This window comes from Poecilia reticulata, linkage group LG18 (assembly GCF_000633615.1).
Source record: "Poecilia reticulata strain Guanapo linkage group LG18, Guppy_female_1.0+MT, whole genome shotgun sequence".
Taxonomy (NCBI): domain Eukaryota; kingdom Metazoa; phylum Chordata; class Actinopteri; order Cyprinodontiformes; family Poeciliidae; genus Poecilia; species Poecilia reticulata.
The window spans coordinates 18,379,509-18,393,308 of record NC_024348.1 but is presented as its reverse complement, the minus strand read 5'-3'; the positions used below and the strand labels follow the sequence as shown (position 1 = coordinate 18,393,308).

General features: G+C 40.8%; 1 protein-coding gene across 2 annotated transcripts in view; it reads left to right on the top strand.

The window, feature by feature from the left end:
* Positions 1-13,800, top strand: part of LOC103480746 (sodium/calcium exchanger 1-like) — a 109,522-nt gene that overhangs the window by 54,251 nt on the left and 41,471 nt on the right. The window lies entirely within an intron of this gene.

Genomic DNA, 13,800 nt, shown 5'->3' with positions numbered 1-13,800 from the left:
CCCCTCTGTGGCTTTGCAAACAGAGAGCAGGACATCGCAGCTGATTCTCGCTCACGGTGTTGAAGGTTAAAGGTTTATAAACGCCTTTTTCCTCGTTACTATTTGTGCAGGTTTAAAGGTAACAGCTTGTTAGTTTAGCTCTGCGTTTCCCTGAAAGAAAGACTGAGAATATTTACTGAGAGCTGTTTAACTTCTAAATTGTTCCAAAGCCGTTCCTTCATCCATTTGAAGAGTCTTAAAGGGCCAGCGTTACGTAAAATCCACTTTTTCGAGTTTTACATCATGTTATAAATTTATTCCCTCAGTAAAAACATCCATGGGGTGCTTTGTTTGAGAAATCCTTTAATTTCCATGGTAACCATTCAGCTGTGGGTGGAGCTAGAAGCTAACTAGCCAGCTAGCTCTAGAAGCTAGCAATTCATGTAAGGTTGCATGAATTGCAGTTTTTCTGACCGATCATTGATCTTTCAAAAGCCTGACCTTCCGATTCTGATTGATTTTTTTTTCTCTAACTCGCGGCCTTGTAAGTCTGAAACGCTGCTGAAAAAACGGGACAAAGTTGCTCAGTTTGGTGTCAGTCAGTCAGTCCTCTCTCACATCAGAGAAAAAGATCGGTTTGCATGGAAATATCGGCTAATCAATAAAACGCACCAGTAAAAATGAGCTCAACTGGAATTAAACTGAGGAATGCTTGAGAAGCGCAGTTAAAGAAAAGAAATGTCCAGTCCGTAAGGCAGTTTGTGACGTTAATTTATTCAATGCAAAGCAACAAATCAGTGCTGGAATGTCCCGATTTAACAGCTGAACCTTCTGGGTTTGATTATTTGTTGGTTCTAATTGGATTATAAATCTTTTCCAATCTTTGCATGAAGTGACTGAAGCAGCGTTTGGAGAGCTTTAGCTCCACTGTGAAGGCTGCGGCAGCTTTCTCTTACCCTCCAGTCCAAATCATGTTGATGTTTCCTCAGATTTGAGCATCTAATTATTTTAATATGATCCTAATTTTAAATTGCTGCTGTGGTTAATGTACAGAGACAGACATCTACTGGTGTAACCATCTCTACTGTTATTAGAAAAAAAAACACATTTATGTCCTCTAATTAGGGACTCTAATTGAATTATTTCACCGCCGCACCAGAGATTGATGAGTTAATGTCCTGAAATCAAACTGACGCAGGCAGGAACGTTTCTCTAGTCAAACTGTGATTTTTGATGAGCCTGTTTGCATCGTCTCTCCTGTTCCTCGGCTCATTCTTTGATAAACAGAGAGGATAGTTTGGGCTAAAAGATGAGGGACAAAAGCTGGGAGCTGCTTAGGAACGCTTAAGGTTGATGCTTAAGGAACAAAGAAGGATCAATATTCTGCCGTATTCATGTAAAGGAGCTGGAGTAAGAGGAGACCTCAGCAGGACATCGATTCATCCCTCCAGTCGTCTCTCTAATCTCTGCGCCTTTTTGTGGCTCATTTGCCTTCATGTTTGTCTTGAGTTTCTGTGTTTGGCCGCTTTAAGCAGCCGCGTGTTCGTCTTTTCACTCCTCTCGCGCTTCGGTCCGATCACCAGATGTGGGGATTAAGGCGGATACGTTCACACGGCAGGTCTAGACGCTGCATTAAATCCGGTTATTTCTTGCGTGGTCGTTCATACTGATCATTAAATGCGACTTCTGTTCAAACCCGAATGCGCAGAAGAACGTCGACGCCGCACAGCAGCGCTCTGTTTGTGGAAATAATAATTGGTGCTGCTGATTATGGATTGATTTTAAAGTTTATGCAGCAATAGGAGTCAAAAGGATCGTCAAAGAATTATAACAAGACGAAGAATAAAAATAAAAAAGCACAACTACAAACAGCCTTTTGTGGAGCATCGACTTGACCTTCTGTAGAGGAATCTGTTTGGATGCAGTCAGAGCTGATGGTGCGTTCGCACCAAATCAGCCACGCGTGTCAGAAACGCGTTGGACGCTTCAAGTTTGACGCGTTTGCACTTTGAATGCAGACGTTTCACATTTTGTTCTGCACTTAGCTTTTCACGCGTCGCGTTTACATTCAAAGTCTTATGTGGAGGCGCGTTGAGGTCGCGGCTCATTCTTTGATATTATGAATTATTATTATTATAAATCAAATTATCAGACAACAAGCTTCAGTTAACTGTAGCTTTCTCCATCGTAGCTCACCGAAGCTAAATTAATCGTCTGCAGAGCTCAAAGTTAAGAATCGTTCTCCTCGGGTCGCTGCTGCGGCATTTGGGTCGTAGTTGGGTTGTAATGAAATGAGAGCAGTGAAAGTTATGACTCTGCGGTCATTCAGTGGTGACCCAGCTGCAGGGAAATTACAGAGTTAAATGCACATGAAGGCGATCTGAGTGTTGCTTTTCTATTGCATCATTTCTTCCCATGATTCAAATTAAAACACTGATGCATAATAGTACTGTGTTGATTTTAACTACGTAATTATCAATACATTTTTATTGGTCGTTAGGTTTGCGTTTTTCTTTTTTATCAGATTTTAATCTTTGTTTTTATTCTTTATTTTGGTTAGAATTTTAATATTTTTGGTTTAATTTTTCTTTCCTTTTTTTTCTTTATTTTAGTCACTATTTTTACTTTTTCTCTTCAATGTATTTTTTTCTAATTTCTTCATCTTTGTTGTTTTTTTGTTTCCTTTTATATTTTTGTTTTCTTTTTTACCAATGTTAACAGATTCTTCATTCTTATATATGTATATATTTTAACATTTTTCTTTTTGTTTCTTTCAATATTTTGTTTTTCTCCTTTCCTCTATTTTTTTGTGAATATTTATTTTATGAACAAATATTTTCATACCCGTTCCTCCTGCCTTCCTGTGTCGAATATTTTTAGATTTTCTGCCGTTCAGTCAGTTTTCTCAGTCTCGCTCCTCTTCCCTCCTTCACCTTTACTTCCACCTTGCTGTCAGTTTATACCTTCCCCTAATTTGCATTTTCTCCCCTCTTCCTTTAACCTTTGCATATTTACACTGTCAGACTTCCTTCCCTCTCACCTTCCTCTCTCTAGCACCTCATTTCTCATCTCTTCACCTTCTGCCATTTCTGATGTCATCTTCCCTGACTCTGTTTTTAGTTCTCAAACTTTGCCTTCAGTGATTTATTCAGCTAACATTTAGGGCAGATTTAATTATTTTTATTTTTTTACAAACATATAGAAACTGAAGTAAACCAAACAGATTTCTTCCGTTTAAAACTCAGGTTCTTCCACCAGCCTGATTCCAGTACATGCATTTTTATCAGGAGATTTAAATGCTGCAGTCAGTAGGTCGTGTTGGAGAGTAGGTGTGAAGTGGGGAGTGATCTATTAAGGCGCTGTTTAGAAGCTGACAGTATTTTTGGATGTTTATTGGGGAAATGTTGCATCTTGAATCTGCTGTAGTTGACATGCCAGGCCACTGGATGGCGCTGCGATTTCATCTCAAACACACATGAGCTTTTCAACCTTAGCTTCCACCTCATGTAGAAACCGTAACCCGTCTCCAAAACTAGACATTTATTAAGCTGTAACAGAATCATAATGCAGGGAGGTGAATATCTTTTCTCGTTGCAGGGATTTCTTTTGAGACCAAAACTGTTTCATTCATGTTCAGTTGTTGAACTCTTAATTTGATCCAGTTTAGATCTGAAATATTTTGCTTCTCAGAATTTGTTGTTATTCTGTTCTAATCAAACTCTAGTTTGTTTCCTGGGTTCAATTAAAGTGAACTGAAGATTGGTTCGAACGCATATGTGAATGCGAAGTGGACCATAGACTGCTCCATAAGCAGGAAGCAGACTATAGTACAAGGCATTCTGGGTAAATGCAACCTAAACAAACACGCTAGCTTATCTCTAGTGGGAGAAATGGCTCATGGTCTACAGCCAAACCCAAATCCTGTAACTGCTAAAACGCGACTCAATTTTTCATTTTTCTTTACATTTCATGAAGAAGAAAGTTGTGCTCAGCTTCTTCAGAGGTTTTTGTTCGGATTCCTTCAGTCGCTCTTGGTGCAGCGCCCCCACAGGCGAGGAGGGTAAATAGGTTTTTCAGTTAGTTCGGTTGGTTTGACCCAGTGAATACAAACCACAGCAGCTGAAAATGTAACAAATGTCCCCGAGTTTACCAGACCATCAGGTGTGAAAACGCCCTCAGAGTTCCTCTTTCAAATCATAAAATGGTGGCTCAGATCCACACTCAATGTGGAAGAAAACATGTTGTTGTTTTCTTTTAGTCACAGGTCAAAGGTCAAGTTCCTTTGAGCACTAAGACATGAAGGAATGCCTCCTGAAAGATGTGTGCAAACAGGCGGTTTAAAACATTCAGGAAATGTCGGTTTGGCCACTCTGACGAGTTTCCCTTCAGGGTGAAGAAATCCGCTCTGCATCGTCACTTTGAGGAGGAAAGGAAAGGCTCGACCCTGATGATGAAATCCCGCTGTGGAAACTACGAGCGTGCAGCTTGAAACGTGGCTGCATGAAGAGGCGCTCTCACAGAGACGTAGCGTAGCGTTAGCAGGTTATTTAAGGGTTAAGCAGAAGGTGTTTCCTGCTGCTGTGCTCTTTAAGAAGCAGCGGCTTCTCTGAATATCAGGAGAAAAATGTCACACTTTGACATGTAGAGGCGGCTCTGTTTGTGACCTGCGGAGGAGCGGGGGGATTATTCAGGGTCACTCTGGGTGAACCCATGTGTGTGTCTGTATTTATTCACGATGTGACCCCATTATGCACTGCAGGAAGTAATTAATTCTCTCTGTGCTCAGTCAATTAGGGCTTCTTTTATCCATCTCTGGCTGATTCCCCAGCGGAGCCGACGAAGCGTCTTAGATTTCAGCGTGGAGCTCCAACTTTGTGTCCTCTGCTCCTTTCTGGCTGTTTTGAATTAATATGAGTGTGTGAGTGTGTGTGTGTGTGTGTGTGTGCGCGTGTGTGCGTGTGTGTGTGTGCATGTGTGTGTGTGCGTGTGTCGGTGGAAAGGGTAAAAGGAATAGTGAACTGTGCTGTGTGTGAGATGAAGGGATGCTCTCAGCAGGGTGAGTTTATTCTTAGCCTTCGTCTGACCTGCAACTTGGCTCAGAGTCGCAGCCAAGAACAGGGCAGCAGTGAGCGAGTGTGTGTTTGTGTGTGTGTGTGTGTGTGTGTGTGTGTGTGTGTGTGTGCGCGCGTGTGTGTGCGTGTGTGTGTGTGTGCGTGTGTGTGGTCGTCTCCCCTGGCTCCTCATTATGAATTTCCAACAGGTGTCCTCACCAACATGCTCTGGCCAGCCCATGAAACTATTTGATGATTTATGAGAGAATTTCAGGTTTCAGTTTATTACCGAACAGATTAACCATAGGTTATTTATCTTGACGCCTTTACACATTAAGGCTAAAATAATTAATCAAATTAATCGATTATTGGAGTATAAAGACTAAAACCTGCTGTTTGCTGAAAGAATGACGTACTGAAAGCAGTAATAAAGCCAAACATGTGCAAAAAATATAGATTTTACATTTAGGATGCATAAAAATCTTCTAGCACGGAGCCAACAGGATTATCACAAAATCATACCATTGTTTACGGCACAATTTACCACGTCTGATGCAGAACTACGATGACCGTCTCACATCAATGACATAAAAGTCGGACCAAATACGACATCACGGTTCAGACGGATATCTGTCCATTCTAGGTCGGATTTGCTGTGTGAACGTAGAACATACAACTGCATGGAAAAAATACTGTCTGCTGAAAACTGGCTAACACCTCAGAGAAGAAAGAAAATCAACCTGATACACTAATGGCTTTATGGAGAACTGTCCTGACTGTTATAAAAGGCAGATGGTATCATCACCTTTTGTAAAATGTTCCAAATATTTATGAAAATGTTCAAAATTAGGTAAAATAACAAAATAATAAACTACACTGCACTGTTCTGTGAATCCTCCTCTTGGCATATTCTTCAGACTGAATGAAAACAATTTGTTCTCAGTATCTTTCAACTTTAGCTGCAGATGTTCAGATTTAGGTCTGGACTTTGACTGGGCCACTTTAACACACCAGTCTTTAGTCATGCCGGTCTTAACACTTCCTGATATTGAGCTCCGTCTCCTGATATTCCCAGTTTCCTGCGGTGTGTTGATGAAGCTACGTCTCTTGCTGTTTTTGGCAAAGCTGTCAAAACAGAGCCGGGATCGTGCGTTTAGCTGCTGGTGACGCAGGCGTCAAGTCGCACGCTTAAAGCAACACTTTCTCCCTTTGGTGAGACATTTCTGAGAATTAGGAGGAAATGGGAAGGAGGCGATGGGGGCCTGCTGCACGTGTGTGTGTGTGTGTGTGTGTCGGTGTTTTCTGCTTGTTGCTGTGCTTGTGACGCGTTTGATATTTGCAACCTGTTTCTCCGTCTGTCACCAATGTAGGGTGACTAACCCGAAGCTGTTCCTAAAATAAAACATCTTTTGAACTCCAAATCCCCCAGAGAGAGGCGTGCTGTGCGTACAGCACACAACCGCGCCGCTTTCATGTCTGCGTTTCCTGCGGCTGCTGCACGTGCATCTGTGTGACTCAGCACTTCGCTGCATTTCCATGCAGCCGTGTGTTTTCTAGCCTGTGTGACATCATCTTCTCTTCTCACCTGCACGCGCTCCAGCGTCTTTAGCATTCCCCCAATGCATGCTTTGTCCTTGCTGCTTATCAGCTGGCTGCATAACGCACAGCCTTCAAACAACAGCCTGGATTTGGAGCAGCGGTTGTTTCCCTTATCTGACCGAGCAAACACTGGAGAAAATACTAATCAGGTGCCGCGCATCATAAACGTATTTATAATGTGCATTATTTAAAATTCAGAGGGGATCATTCTGTGATTTGGATGCAGACTAAAGTTGTATGCTAATTTGCTAGCATAGCTAATTTTGTTTTGCATTTTTTGCAATCAAAATCACTATTCTAAATTGTGGTGCTAATTTAGAAATATCTAAGGAATTTTTATGATATTTGCGCTAATGTATGTTGTTTAATCTAACTTTTTATTACTCTCCATATCAATCACAGGCTATAACTTGACATCAAGTTAGGCAGCAGTCACTTGGACCCAATGTTTTTCCGAAAACTTTAAGAAAAAATCACAATAAAAATTAGAAAAAAATGTTGGAATCTGTTGATTTGTATGGATTTTGCAGATTTGTGAAAAACTGGAGGGACTAATTGATGTAATTTGTTGTCTAAAGGACCACATAAGAAGCTACGGCGGGCCAGATTTGGCTCCCAGACCTCGAGTTTGACACCTGTGCTTTAGGGTTAGCACAGCTAGCGTTTTAGTCAGCATTTTTCTCTACTGATGTTACAGTTGTGAGGCTATAAATTAAAGTAAAGGGAAGGAAAATTAATGAAAACTAAGCAGAGACGTCTGTTTAAAACTCATTCACTCGTTTTTCTAATCGAGCTGACTTTCTTCCTTTTTTTATTGCGAGGAGCGACATCCAGGTGAAAAACAACAGCAGGGAAAAGTTGCACAGAAGAGATTTGGTGGTCAACAAATAATCCATCCAAAGGAAAATTCAATAAAGCTGAAGTCAAAAACACAGAAACAGCCCACACATCATCTACTCAGAGGCTCCTATATATTACCTGGCATTTAACTTTCTTCCTGGATCAGCTAAAAATGTTTCACCGCAAGAAATACTTTCATCCCGTTGTTTCAGTAGAGTAATGGTCAGCGGTAGATTAGATCAGCTGGAGGGACAAAGAGACGATTACTCATGCTCTGACAGGGCCGCTGCTTCCTGGACAAATGTTATCTAGATGATGCAGATGGTGCTCAGAAGGATGTGCTACCAATGTTGACCACGGCTGACTCTTTTATTTCATCTGGCATCATCAGGACATGACCAATGATCATCCAGGAGTCGTTTAGGCACATGGTTGACCTCATATGGTCGCATAAATCTGTGGACTTTACAGCTGAAAGCTAACTGGTATGAAGGTAAATAACGTTTAGCATGAATAATTCTGGAACAAGTGATTGGTTAATATGCAGATTTTCTGGAAGCTGTTTACATTAAATCCACATTTGCTCATAAATATATCGCTCAGGATAACAGGATAAATGTCGTTATCGCACGTCTACGTACACGTTTGCACTTCTGACTCTTTGGAACCGACTTTTCTGTCATGGTTTCAGTTTTATAGTTGAGTTTTGCTGAAACTCCTGTTAGTTTAGAAATTACAGAGTCCTTTGGGTAACACGTTATTGAAGGGGTGTGCATAAGACTGACATGACACTGTTATGAACATGACATAACACCTGTTATAATCATGACATAACACCTGTTATGAACATGACATAACACCTGTTATAAACATGACATAACACCTGTTATGAACATGACATAACACCTGATATAATCCTAACATAACACCTGTTATAAACATGACACCTGTTATAAACATGACATACCTGTTATTAACATGACAACACCTGTTATGAACATGAAGTGTCATTCAGTAAATAATGTCACTTTTAACGCAAAGTTGCTTTAAAACTTGCATAAATCGTCCATTAAAAGTAAATTTCATTAAAAGTGACCGAATGATACTACATAACAACAGTCATAAACATTCATAAAGACTCCTTCACGATCATAACAGGTGTTATGTCCCGTTCAAATCAGGTGTTAAGTTACATTAATAGCAGGTGTTATGTCACGTTCAAATCAGGTGTTATGTCAGGTTCAAATCAGGTGTTAAGTTACGTTAATAACAGGTCTTATGTTACGTTAATAAGAGGTGTTATGTCACGTTCAAATCAGGTTAAAATCAGGTGTTATGTTACGTTAATAACAGGTATTATGTCACGTTCAAATCAGGTATTATGTCACGTTCAAATCAGGTNTTATGTCACGTTCAAATCAGGTATTATGTCACGTTCAAATCAGGTGTTATGTCAGGTTCAAATCAGGTGTTATGTCAGGTTCAAATCAGGTTCAGATCAGGTGTTACGTCACGTTCATAACAGGCGTTATGTCTCGTTTATGATAATGTCGTGTCTTATTCACATTCCTTCAAATAAAGTGTTACTTTGCACCCAGAACAAGAATCAAACATGGAGAACCAACATTTAGGTTAATACTTTGCAAATCTAGAAGAAACTCAGAAAATACCATCTACTTTGCAACCCAGAACAACTGAAATCAACATTTAGTTTTATACCTCAATCGAGAAACTCCTGTTAGATTATGAATTATAGATTATGTAGCAACACAGAAGAAGAGTCAAACAAGGACTTAGCTTCTTGTAGTTACCCTAACCTTTTTGTTTTTTTTTTTTTTTTGGTTTTGTTTTATTTCTATTTTTTTCTAACTGCCTTGTTGCTGAAAATGTGCTACATAAATAAAATCACCTTTAACTCTGTTGCCGATTTTGGCTAATTCACTACAGTAGGCTTCGGTCAAAAAGAGCCGAGCATCAGCAGATTTTACTACGGCAGTTCTACAGCGACGTATTCCAGCAGAATAAATGTCATGTCATACTTCAACAGTTTTTAATAACTTCAAAATAAGAGCGTGAATATAAACGTCGACTTGGTGAATTCTTAACAGTCAATAACCAAAACTTCAACACGGATATCTTAAAAGTTTACAAAACAGCAGAGTAAATTAGCACCAGAAAACTATTTTAGAGGAACATTTTCAAAGTTAGCAAAAGGCCTGCTGAATGTGACAGGTAGCCAATCAAAAAGCGCGGTGACGTAAGAACAGAGGGGAATCCCAAACAGCTGACATATTGCGCAACTGAGTCCGGTGGATATCGGAGATGATATGTGGAAATGTTTATTATTAAATCTAAAGGTCATTATTATGTTTATTCAGTTAAAAATGTTAAATGAAAAAACACAGTCACCTCCAAATCATAGTGCAGCAAATAGAGCGGCTGCTCCCGTCGTCTTTTATCCACCGCCTTTTCTTTTTGTTACATCTTTTATCTCTTAAAATTACTCCACAAACTATCACTATTGCTTCTACATCGTCATCCGTGTTAGGTTATTTTAAATTCCCGCCATGTTGGGGGTTTTACTGGATTATCCTCTGGAATCGGGATGTTCGTGACTGGAATCAGGTCGTGTTGCTCCTGCCTTGGACACACGAACCGATCGAACCTGTTGGACTTTTATCAGCTCTGTGGTCACAGAGGTTTGGAGAATCGGCAAACATTCTTAAATCTTTTTGTCTAAACCAGACTTAAGACTCAAGCTCTACTCATCTCCTCTCGACCGCAGCCCAAACGTTCTGACTCTGGTCGCTATGGTAACGTTTATATATCCCTTCAAAATAAGATACAGATGTGCCACAAAAACGAACATTTTGCTTTCGTGAAAATTTTAACTCACGATACTGACTAACGGGAGCCCTGAGCTTGTTTCTCTGCAACGAGGCGGTCCGATCTGGAACTGATGAAAGACAATAACACCTGAAGTGTTGCTTATATCCACAGCCTGCTTGGTCTCTACGCTGCGAAGCAGCTTGAAGCTTCATTCCCTCATTAACAGCTGGTCGCCGCATGTTACGCAGAGCGGGCTTGTAATGTGGGACTCACCTACCGGTCCGGGATAAATCCATTCTCCTGTCTCTTCTCTGGGCCTTTTCCCCTTTGCAAAGAAACTTTCCAAAGACATCTGATCTGTTTCTTACTCATTTTGCTGCTTGTGGGCTCAATGTTGGCGCACAAGTAACCGAGAGAATCCGGTTCAAAATGAAAGATCCTCCAGGCTCAAATAATACATAAAACGGAAATATTTCACTATTTCTTGCGCGGCCCAGTACCAATTGGTCCACGGACCGGTACCGGTCCACGGACTGGGGGTTGGGGACCACTGATCTATACCACTAATCTACATGCCGTATTAAAGATTAAAGTTTTCAGTTGACCAATCAGCCTTGCATGCAGATGTGTGAATGTGTTCATATTTTCTGTGTATTGAGGGTCCGTTTGCATTTTGGAGTTGAGTTTTACTCGCTGATGTCTGGTACCAAACAGCTTGTTGCTTGACAGAAACCATTTTTATCTCCTCCATTTCTCTCGCCTCTCAACCCGAGGATTCCTGAGTCTCTAAAAGCAAAGAGTTATTTTTTTCTTCTCTCTTCAACTCATTGTTTGTTGCCTTAGCAACTTTTGATTCCTCCATTCATCGCTCCACAAAAGTCGAGGCAACAAAAAATAAAATTATCTGCGTAGGATAAAGGAAGGGCCCTCGTGGTGTACTCGTTTGTTTTTCTACTGTTTCTGCTGGAGGTTTGAATAAGAACTGTGTGATTACGTCCCACATTATTTCTCACCGTGTTTAGCTTTTAGTCTGAAGCATTTGTCGTCAGATTGGTGGTGGGATGCATGTCCATTGTTTGATCTTTAATTAGAAGAGCTGAAAATCTCGAGCCTTAAGGGGGGAAAACACACAAAGACACAACCATGATCCGGTCGAGACGGAGAAAAACGAAGGACAGACAGCCAAGTGACAGAGAGCTGAAGAGAAAATAGGAAAGAAATACAAAGAGAATAAAAAGCACACATCAATCCCTCAGCTCCGTCTTCCTCCTCTCCAGGTCTGAGTGTCTCCCTCCTCTTCCTCGTCTCTCCTAATGTGAGAGCAGTCAACGCTAAGTAGCTTAAGCCAACATCTTTAGCCAGTTTTTAAGCTTTCCCTCCATGTGTGCGAGTTCGGCTGTGTCATGTGGAAAAATCGATGTGGCAGCCGCTGTCTGCTGTTGGCTGCAGTCACATTTTTCTCCATAGTCCTGATTTGACTTCTTGTTCATCACGCCCATCCTTATGCTGCTGCGTCCACAGTTTGAACAGTTCTTCAGTGCCGTGTATTGATTTTTCTTTTTTTAAACTGTTGATGCTTTTCATTGTTGGAAAAAAACAACTTTTAAACTACTTGGGATAAAGCTGTAAATAGCGATATGAGGAGTGAGGAGCACAAAGATTTCTCCCAAGAGCCACAAATAGATCCCAGAAATGTCAGTTTTTGAGAAGCTTGATTGAAGTACAGCATGATCTCCCAACCGTCCCCTGAATTTATAGGTTTTTCCGTCTTCAGTTTCATTCAGTGACATTTGAAAGGCCTTAGAGAGTTTTATATTTGACTTGAAACCTGCAGATATGCGATAAATCAATATATCAATTAAAACCAGCTCAATAATTTCCATTTGCATGATTTATCGTTTTTCCATTTTCTCTTTCTACCAAAAACTGGATGATAAAATCTTCAGTCTGGTGCTTTGGTCTCAACTACTGTCTCTTTTTTAAGGACAGTTTTACTTACAGAGACTTCACGATTCATTTTATTTGTCGTTTTCCTTATTTCTTTTAGACATTTAAAATGTCTGCCAGTCACAGTTTTAAATGTTCATTTGAACGTTTATTGATTTTCGAGAATGTGTTGTTGAATTATTACGCTTGAAAAGGGTCTCAAAGCAACAATATTATCGTTTATCGCGATAACTTCTGGGGCAGTTTATTGTAACAGGCCTACATGTGACGCGAGTTTCATGTCACTGGTCCCTTCAGAAAAATGTTTACTTGAAAAATCGTTGCCATATTTGATTCTTCCTATCCCCACTGTGAAATCCTCCCGTTTAGCCTCCCTGTCACTCTCCGTTTCTCCTCGGTGTACTTCTCCACTCTGCTGGCGACGCTGCAGTCCTGCCAAGTCAGCGCACACTGGCAGCAACACGCCCAGTGGCCGGAGCGGCTCGTCCGCAGCCACACACACTCGGAGCGCGCGCTCTCCACCCGTGGTTTTCTGCCAGCCAAGGCCTGTGATCAAACCCCCGCCGACTGCACACACCCTGTAATCACGGCTCGGAGACCCACCGAGAGCTGCGGCAACAGGCTGCCTTCCCCTCGTCCTTCTGTGCCTCCTTACTTCCCCATCTGCCTCGGGCCTCGCAGTTCCTCTGCCCCCCCCGCCCCGCCAGGCCCAGACCACATTAAAACTCTCAGCGCTGGGTTCACTGACCAACAAGGCCAACGAGGAGCCTCCAGGGTGTGTCAGCTGTGCTGCTACTTTCCTGTTTATTTAGTCTGACTGCAACTTTTCTAGTAGCTGTAGAGACACATCAGCAGATTTCAAAAGGTTGTTTCAGTTTATCCACCTCAAATATTTAAAGTGAGAATATAATAAAAGCTGCAGGGACCTTCATTCTTAGTCATCCACTTCTCATAATTGGCCTTTGTGAAGGTTTGGTAAGAACAATAAGTGATTTTTGATTTGATTTATTTCAAACAGTTTTTTAAAAACAAGAGAAATCATGTGCATTCATAACCAAAAACAAAATAATTTGTTTTTCACTATTTTTCTGTTTGAAAAGGAGTAGGAAGAAGTGAACATTTATTTAATCCTTAATCCCTAATCTCAATTTAATGAAATATATTGTTAGAATATTCATGTGTCTGTTCCATATACTGGGCTAAAGAGCCAACAAATAAATTATATTACATAATTGGGAACCGACGATGAACATTGAATCAACCATCACATAATGAAGCATGGTGGTGGCAGCATCAAGATGTGGTGATGCTCGTGTTTAGCAGGTCAGAGTTGATGGGGAAAATGGATGGAGCAAAACAATTCAATAAGTTTCAAGGTGCTTTTCTCACATTTCCAGTGTTTGGTCTTAAAGTTGAGTTAGGTGTGATTTATAGTTCTTTACCGGTGTTGGTCCATCAGAACCTTGACCCAAATGATGTGGAGTTTATATGCAGACAGACTAAGACCTGGTCCGCATGTAGCTCAATATCTGGGAAAACAAACATTTTTATGCTT